Source organism: Telmatherina bonti, assembly GCF_933228915.1.
Source record: "Telmatherina bonti genome assembly, chromosome: 5".
NCBI lineage: Eukaryota > Metazoa > Chordata > Actinopteri > Atheriniformes > Telmatherinidae > Telmatherina > Telmatherina bonti.
The window spans coordinates 277,096-285,128 of record NC_136623.1 but is presented as its reverse complement, the minus strand read 5'-3'; positions in this window follow the sequence as shown (position 1 = coordinate 285,128).

Genomic DNA, 8,033 nt, shown 5'->3' with positions numbered 1-8,033 from the left:
TTTTGAAAAAGGTGCCATTTTTGGGGTCATTTCTTTGCCATGCATTTTAAACAACTCCTCCTAGGGATATTGTCCAACTGACACCCAACTTGCACAGGATGCTCAGGAGGCATGTGTGATTTAAAGTTGTGTTATTTCTTCTAATAGAAGATTTAGTTTAGGAGGGGCGGGCCCTCAAAGTTTGATGTCTCATTTACAAAGACTTATTGCTAAAACTCCCACATAAAACAACATATCAGCACAGGAATCGCCACATTTGATGCCAGTCCCATGATGAACAAAATCTGCAATGCAATAATATGACTCTGAACTAGCCCCACCCCTTGGCAACAACAAGTGTCTGATATCATGAACCAGGAAGTACCTGTAACAAAGCCACGAAATTGTTGATCTTCACCATACTTGCCATGAGTCATGACAGTTATGTCCTTAATAGAGTAAAATTACAATATAGTGGAAAAGATAGTAAGTGGCTCCATAGCGCCCCCTACAATATTTCAATCAATCAGCCCCGCCCACTACATTGACTGACAAGGATATGATTCGGCACAGTTGTAGAACCTTCCAGTACCTTCAAAAAAGTCTCTTGGACATATGGGCTAAATCCAACAGGAAGTCGGCCATTTTGAAAAAGGTGCCATTTTCGGGGTCATTTCTGTCATTTGCTTTGCCATGCATTTTGAGGAAGTCCTGCTAAGAATTTTATCTAACTTTAACGAAAATGATTCAGGATGCTCAAGAGGCATGTGTGATTAAAAGTTGGGTTATTTCTTTTAATAGGGGATATCGTTTAGGAGAGGCGGGGCAGCAAAGCAGATGTGATGCAATTAAAAGTAAAACTGACATAACTCCCACAAAAAACAACCAACCTGCACCAAATTTGCTACAGATGATGTCAGTCATATCCTTCACATTTGTGCATGTCAATAATTAGATGATAAGTTAGCCCCGCCCCTTGGTGACAGCAAGTGACCCTTAATAAGGCCTAAATGGCCTGAAGTGCAGTCTGGCTACACTTTAGGTTGAGAGAGACATGGGAAGGATGTTGGCAGGGGAGGCGGTGGCATTATGCCGAGTGGCGCCATGGTGCGAGGGCCTATATCACCGCTTGCGGTTTTAATTATTATTATTATTATTATTCTCCTAATAAATGAATTGCTTTTTTGGAGGCCTGAACATGCTCAAAAACTCACCAAATTTTGCGTACCCCCCCAAGGGAATGCGAAAAATTTGATATTTTGAGGTGCTCCAGAATGTTTGGGCGAAACTGAATGAGAGCGCCACCTATTTTAGGTGCCCCGCCACTGCATGTCGTTAATATTTATGAAAATTCATACACATGATCTACATGCTAGGGCGAACAAAAAATCCTCTTAATGTCATGGTGAAATGTCGACAGGAAGGCGGCCATTTTAGGTCAAAGTCAATATTTTGGCGTTTTAGCACCTCGCATTTTAACGAACTCGTCCTAGAGCTTTTATCCCACTGAGCCACAAATTGCTCAGGATGTTCAGGAGACATGTGTGATTAAATGTTGTGTTATTTCTTCTAATAGGAGACTTAGTTTACGAGGGGCGGGGCCTCAAAGTTTGATGTCTCGCCAGGAAAAATTAAACGGATATAACTCCCACATAAAGCAACATTTCTGCACCAAATTTGCTAGATATGATGGCAGTCCCCTCCTACAGAGTTCTATATGCCAATATTTTGATTATGAAATAGCCACGCCCCCTGGAGGTCAAAAGTGTTGTTTTTTGCTCACACACCCATAACTCTGGCTTGGTGGACACCACATGGCCCAAATTCACTCAGGCATCACAAAACATGTTGGTGAAGAGATCTGGTAAAGGACGTTGCTCTACGCTGCACGGCGTGCCCGTGACGCCATGGCGAAGTTCCATGCGGCGGCGTGACATCATAAATCACTATAAAATTGTCAATTTTGATCTGATCACCCTAAAACTTATAGGGATTAATAAGGGATCAGTCCTGAACAGATTAATGTGACCATTGCTGGTGTAGACCTAAACTCCGCCCACTTACAACAGGAAGTGTTTTTTTGCACGTTTGAGGGTCATGCTTCTAAGCAAATGGTCCAAAACACCTGAGCCTCCTCCAAAACATGTCAAACCCTTTCATGATGCCACAATAAAAACCTCAAGTCGCTACGCTAAACGGGACATGGCGAATGGCGGTCCAACGCCATGAAACAGGAAGTACCTGTGACCAAGCCATGGAACCTTGGACCGCAACCATACTTGCCATGACTGATGACAGTAAGGCCCTGAACTAAGCCCCATTGAAACATAATGGAATACATGGAGCATGTCTCTATAGCGCCCCCTACAAAATTTCAATCAATCAGCCCCGCCCACTACATGGACCGACATGGATAAAATTCAGCACAGTTGGAGAACCTTCCAGTACCTTCAAAAAAGTCTCTTGGACATATGGGCTAAATTCAACAGGAAGTCGGCCATTTTGAAAAAGGCGCCATTTTTGGGGTCATTTCTTTGCCATGCATTTTAAACAACTCCTCCTAGGGATATTGTCCAACTGACACCCAACTTGCACAGGATGCTCAGGAGGCATGTGTGATTTAAAGTTGTGCTATTTCTTCTAATAGAAGATTTGGTTTAGGAGGGGCGGGCCCTCAAAGTTTGATGTCTTATTAACAAAGACTTATTGCTAAACCTCCCACATAAAACAACATATCAGCACAGGAATCGACACATTTGATGCCAGTCCCATGATGAACAAAATCTACAATGCAATAATGGGACTATGAATTAGCCCCACCCCTTGGCAACAACAAGTGTCTGATATCATGAACCAGGAAGTACCTGTAACAAAGCCATGAAATTGTTCATCTTCACCATACTTGTCATGAGTCATGACAGTTATGTCCTTAATAGAGTAAAATTACAATATAGTGGAGAACATCGTAAACGGCTCCATAGCGCCCCCTACAATATTTCAATCAATCAGCCCCGCCCACTGCATTGACTGACATTGATATGATTCGGCACAGTTGTAGAACCTCCCAGTACCTTGAAAAAAGTCTCTTGGACATATGGGCTAAATCAAACAGAAAGTCGGCCATTTTGAAAAAAGTTGTCATTTTTGGGGCAATTTCTGTCATTTTCTTTGTCATGCATTTTGAGAAGTTCCTTCTAAGAATTTTGTCCAACTTTAACCCAAATGAGTCAGGATGCTCAAGAGGCATGTGTGATTAAAAGTTGTGCTATTTCTTTTAATAGGGGATATCGTTTAGGAGAGGCGGGGCAGCAAAGCAGCTGTGATGCAATTAAAAGGAAAACTGACATAACTCCCACAAAAAACAACCAACCTGCACCAAATTTGCTACAGATGATGCCAGTCATATCCTTTACATTTCTGCATGTCAATAATTAGATGATAAGTTAGCCCCGCCCCTTGGTGACAGGAAGTGACCCTTCATAAGGCCTAAATGGTCTGAAGTGCAGTCTGGCTGCACTTTAGGTTGAGAGAGGCATGGGAAGGATGTTGCCAGGGGAGGCGGTGGCATTATGCCGAGCGGCGCCATGGTGCGAGGGCCTATATCACCGCTTGCGGTTTTAATTAGGCCTGAGCACCTTGGCGGTGCGAAGGCCTATTGTAATTGCAGCGTTTATTATTATTATTATTATTATTATTAGGCCCGAGCACCTTGGCGGTGCGAAGGCCTATTGTAATTGCAGTGTTTATTATTATTATTATTATTATTATTATTATTATTATTATTATTCTCCTAATAAATGAATTGCTTTTTTGGAGGCCTGAACATGCTCAAAAACTCACCAAATTTTGCGTACCCCCCCAAGGGAATGCGAAAAATTTGATATTTTGAGGTGCTCCAGAATGTTTGGGCGAAACTGAATGAGAGCGCCACCTATTTTAGGTGCCCCGCCACTGCATGTCGTTAATCTTTATGAAAATTCATACACATGATCTACATGCTAGGGCGAACAAAAAATCCTCTTAATGTCATGGTGAAATGTCGACAGGAAGGCGGCCATTTTAGGTCAAAGTCAATATTTTGGCATTTTAGCACCTCGCATTTTAACGAACTCGTCCTAGGGCTTTTATCCCACTGAGCCACAAATTGCTGAGGATGTTCAGGAGGCATGTGTGATTAAATGTTGTGTTATTTCTTCTAATAGGAGACTTAGTTTACGAGGGGCGGGGCCTCAAAGTTTGATGTCTCGCCAGGAAAAATTAAACAGATATAACTCCCACATAAAGCAACATTTCTGCACCAAATTTGCTAGATATGATGGCAGTCCCCTCCTACAGAGTTCTATATGTCAATATTTTGATTATGAAATAGCCACGCCCCCTGGAGGTCAAAAGTGTTGTTTTTTGCTCACACACCCATAACTCTGGCTTGGTAGACACCACATGGCCCAAATTCACTCAGGCATCACAAAACATGTTGGTGAAGAGATCTGGTAAAGGACGTTGCTCTACGCTGCACGGCGTGCCCGTGACGCCATGGCAAAGTTCCGTGCGGCGGCGTGGCATCATAAATCACTATAAAATTGTCAATTTTGATCTGATCACCCTAAAACTTATAGGCATTAATAAGGGATCAGTCCTGAACAGATTAATGTGACCATTGCTGGTGTAGACCTAAACTCCGCCCACTTACAACAGGAAGTGGTTTTTTCCACGTTTGAGGGTCATGCTTCTAAGCAAATGGTCCAAAACACTTGAGCCTCCTCCAAAACATGTCAAACCCTTTCATGATGCCACAATAAAAACCTCAAGTTGCTACGCTAAACAGGACATGGCGAATGGCGGTCCAACGCCATGAAACAGGAAGTACCTGTGACCAAGCCATGGAACCTTGGACCGCCACCAAACTTGCCATGACTGATGACAGTAAGGCCCTGAACTAAGCCCCATTGAAACATTATGGAATAAATGGAGCATGTCTCCATAGCGCCCCCTACAAAATTTCAATCAATCAGCCCCGCCCACTACATGGACCGACATGAATAAAATTCAGCACAGTTGGAGAACCTTCCAGTACCTTCAAAAAAGTCTCTTGGACATATGGGCCACATCCAACAGGAAGTCGGCCATTTTGAAAAAGGTGCCATTTTTGGGGTCATTTCTTTGCCATGCATTTTAAACAACTCCTCCTAGGGATATTGTCCAACTGACACCCAACTTGCACAGGATGCTCAGGAGGCATGTGTGATTTAAAGTTGTGTTATTTCTTCTAATAGAAGATTTAGTTTAGGAGGGGCGGGCCCTCAAAGTTTTATGTCTCATTAACAATGACTTATTGCTAAAACTCCCACATAAAACAACATATCAGCACAGGAATCGACACATTTGATGCCAGTCCCATGATGAACAAAATCTACAATGCAATAATATGACTATGAATTAGCCCCACCCCTTGGCAACAACAAGTGTCTGATATCATGAACCAGGAAGTACCTGTAACAAAGCCATGAAACCTTTGATCTTCACCATACTTGCCATGAGTCATGAAAGTTATGCCCTTAATAGAGTAAAATTAAAATATAGTGGAGAAGATAGTAAATGGCTCCATAGCGCCCCCTACAATATTTTAATTAATCAGCCCCGCCCACTACATTGACTGACATGGATATGATTCGGGAAACTTGTAGACCCTCCCAGTACCTTCAAAAAAGTCTCTTGGACATATGGGCTAAATCCAACAGGAAGTCGGCCATTTTTAAAAGGGTGCCATTTTTGGGGTCATTTCTGTCATTTTCTTTGCCATGCATTTGGAGGAACTTGTCCTAAGAATTTTGTCCAACTTTAACCCAAATGAGTCAGGATGCTCAAGAGGCATGTGTGATTAAAAGTTGTGCTATTTCTTTTAATAGGGGATATCGTTTAGGAGAGGCGGGGCAGCAAAGCAGATGTGATGCAATGAAAAGGAAAACTGACATAACTCCCACAAAAAACAACCAACCTGCACCAAATTTGCTACAGATGATGCCAGTCATATCCTTCACATTTCTGTATGTCAATAATTAGATTATAAATTAGCCCCGCCCCTTGGTGACAGGAAGTGACCGTTCATAAGGTCTAAATGGCCTGAAGTGCAGTCTGGCTGCACTTTAGGTTGAGAGAGGCATGGGAAGGATGTTGCCAGGGGAGGCGGTGGCATTATGCCGAGTGGCGCCATGGTGCGAGGGCCTATATCACCGCTTGCGGTTTTAATTATTATTATTATTATTATTTTTATTCGGACACTTCGCGTGCTTTTTTGGAGGCCTGAACGTGCTCGAAAACTCACCAAATTTTGCGTACCCCCCCAAGGGAATACGAAAAATTTGATATTTTGAGGTGCTCCAGAATGTTTGGGCGAAACTGAACGAGAGCGCCACCTATTTTAGGTGCCCCGCCACTGCACGTCGTTAATCTTTATAAAAATTCATACACATGATCTACATGACAGGACAAACAAAAAATCCTCTTAATGTCATGGTGAAATGTCGACAGGAAGGCGGCCATTTTAGGTCAAAGTCAATATTTTGGCGTTTTAGCACCTCGCATTTTAACGAACTCGTCCTAGAGCTTTTATCCCACTGAGCCACAAATTGCTCAGGATGTTCAGGAGGCATGTGTGATTAAATGTTGTGTTATTTCTTCTAATAGGAGACTTAGTTTACGAGGGGTGGGGCCTCAAAGTTTGATGTCTCGCCAGGAAAAATTAAACGGATATAACTCCCACATAAAGCAACATTTCTGCACCAAATTTGCTAGATATGATGGCAGTCCCCTCCTACAGAGTTCTATATGTCAATATTTTGATTATGAAATAGCCACGCCCCCTGGAGGTCAAAAGTGTTGTTTTTTGCTCACACACCCATAACTCTGGCTTGGTGGACACCACATGGCCCAAATTCACTCAGGCATCACAAAACATGTTGGTGAAGAGATCTGGTAAAGGACGTTGCTCTACGCTGCACGGCGTGCCCGTGACTCCATGGCGAAGTTCCATGCGGCGGCGTGACATCATAAATCACTATAAAATTCTCAATTTTGATCTGATCACCCTAAAACTTATAGGGATTAATAAGGGATCAGTCCTGAACAGATTAATGTGACCATTGCTGGTGTAGACCTCAGCCCCGCCCACTTACAACAGGAAGTGGTTTTTTCCACGTTTGAGGATCATGCTTCTAAGCAAATGATCCCAAACACTTGAGACTCCTCCAAAACATGTCAAACCCTTTCATGATGCCACAATAAAAACCTCAAGTCGCTACGCTAAACGGGACATGGCGAATGGCGGTCCAACGCCATGAAACAGGAAGTACCTGTGACCAAGCCATGGAACCTTGGACCGCCATCAAACTTGCCATGACTGATGACAGTAAGGCCCTGAACTAAGCCCCATTGAAACATTATGGAATAAATGGAGCATGTCTCCATAGCGCCCCCTACAAAATTTCAATCAATCAGCCCCGCCCACTACATGGACCGACATGGATAAAATTCAGCACAGTTGGAGAACCTGCCAGTACCTTCAAAAAAGTCTCTTGGACATGTGGGCTAAATTCAACAGGAAGTCGGCCATTTTGAAAAAGGTGTCATTTTTGGGGTCATTTCTTTGCCATGCATTTTAAACAACTCCTCCTAGGGATATTGTCCAACTGACACCCAACTTGCACAGGATGCTCAGGAGGCATGTGTGATTTAAAGTTGTGTTATTTCTTCTAATAGAAGATTTAGTTTAGGAGGGGCGGGCCCTCAAAGTTTGATGTCTTATTAACAAAGACTTATTGCTAAAACTCCCACATAAAACAACATATCAGCACAGGAATCGACCCATTTGATGCCAGTCCCATGATGAACAAAATCTACAATGCAATAATATGACTCTGAACTAGCCCCACCCCTTGGCAACAACAAGTGTCTGACATCATGAACCAGGAAGTACCTGTAACAAAGCCATGAAATTGTTGATCTTCACCATACTTGCCATGAGTCATGACAGTTATGTCCTTAATAGAGTAAAATTA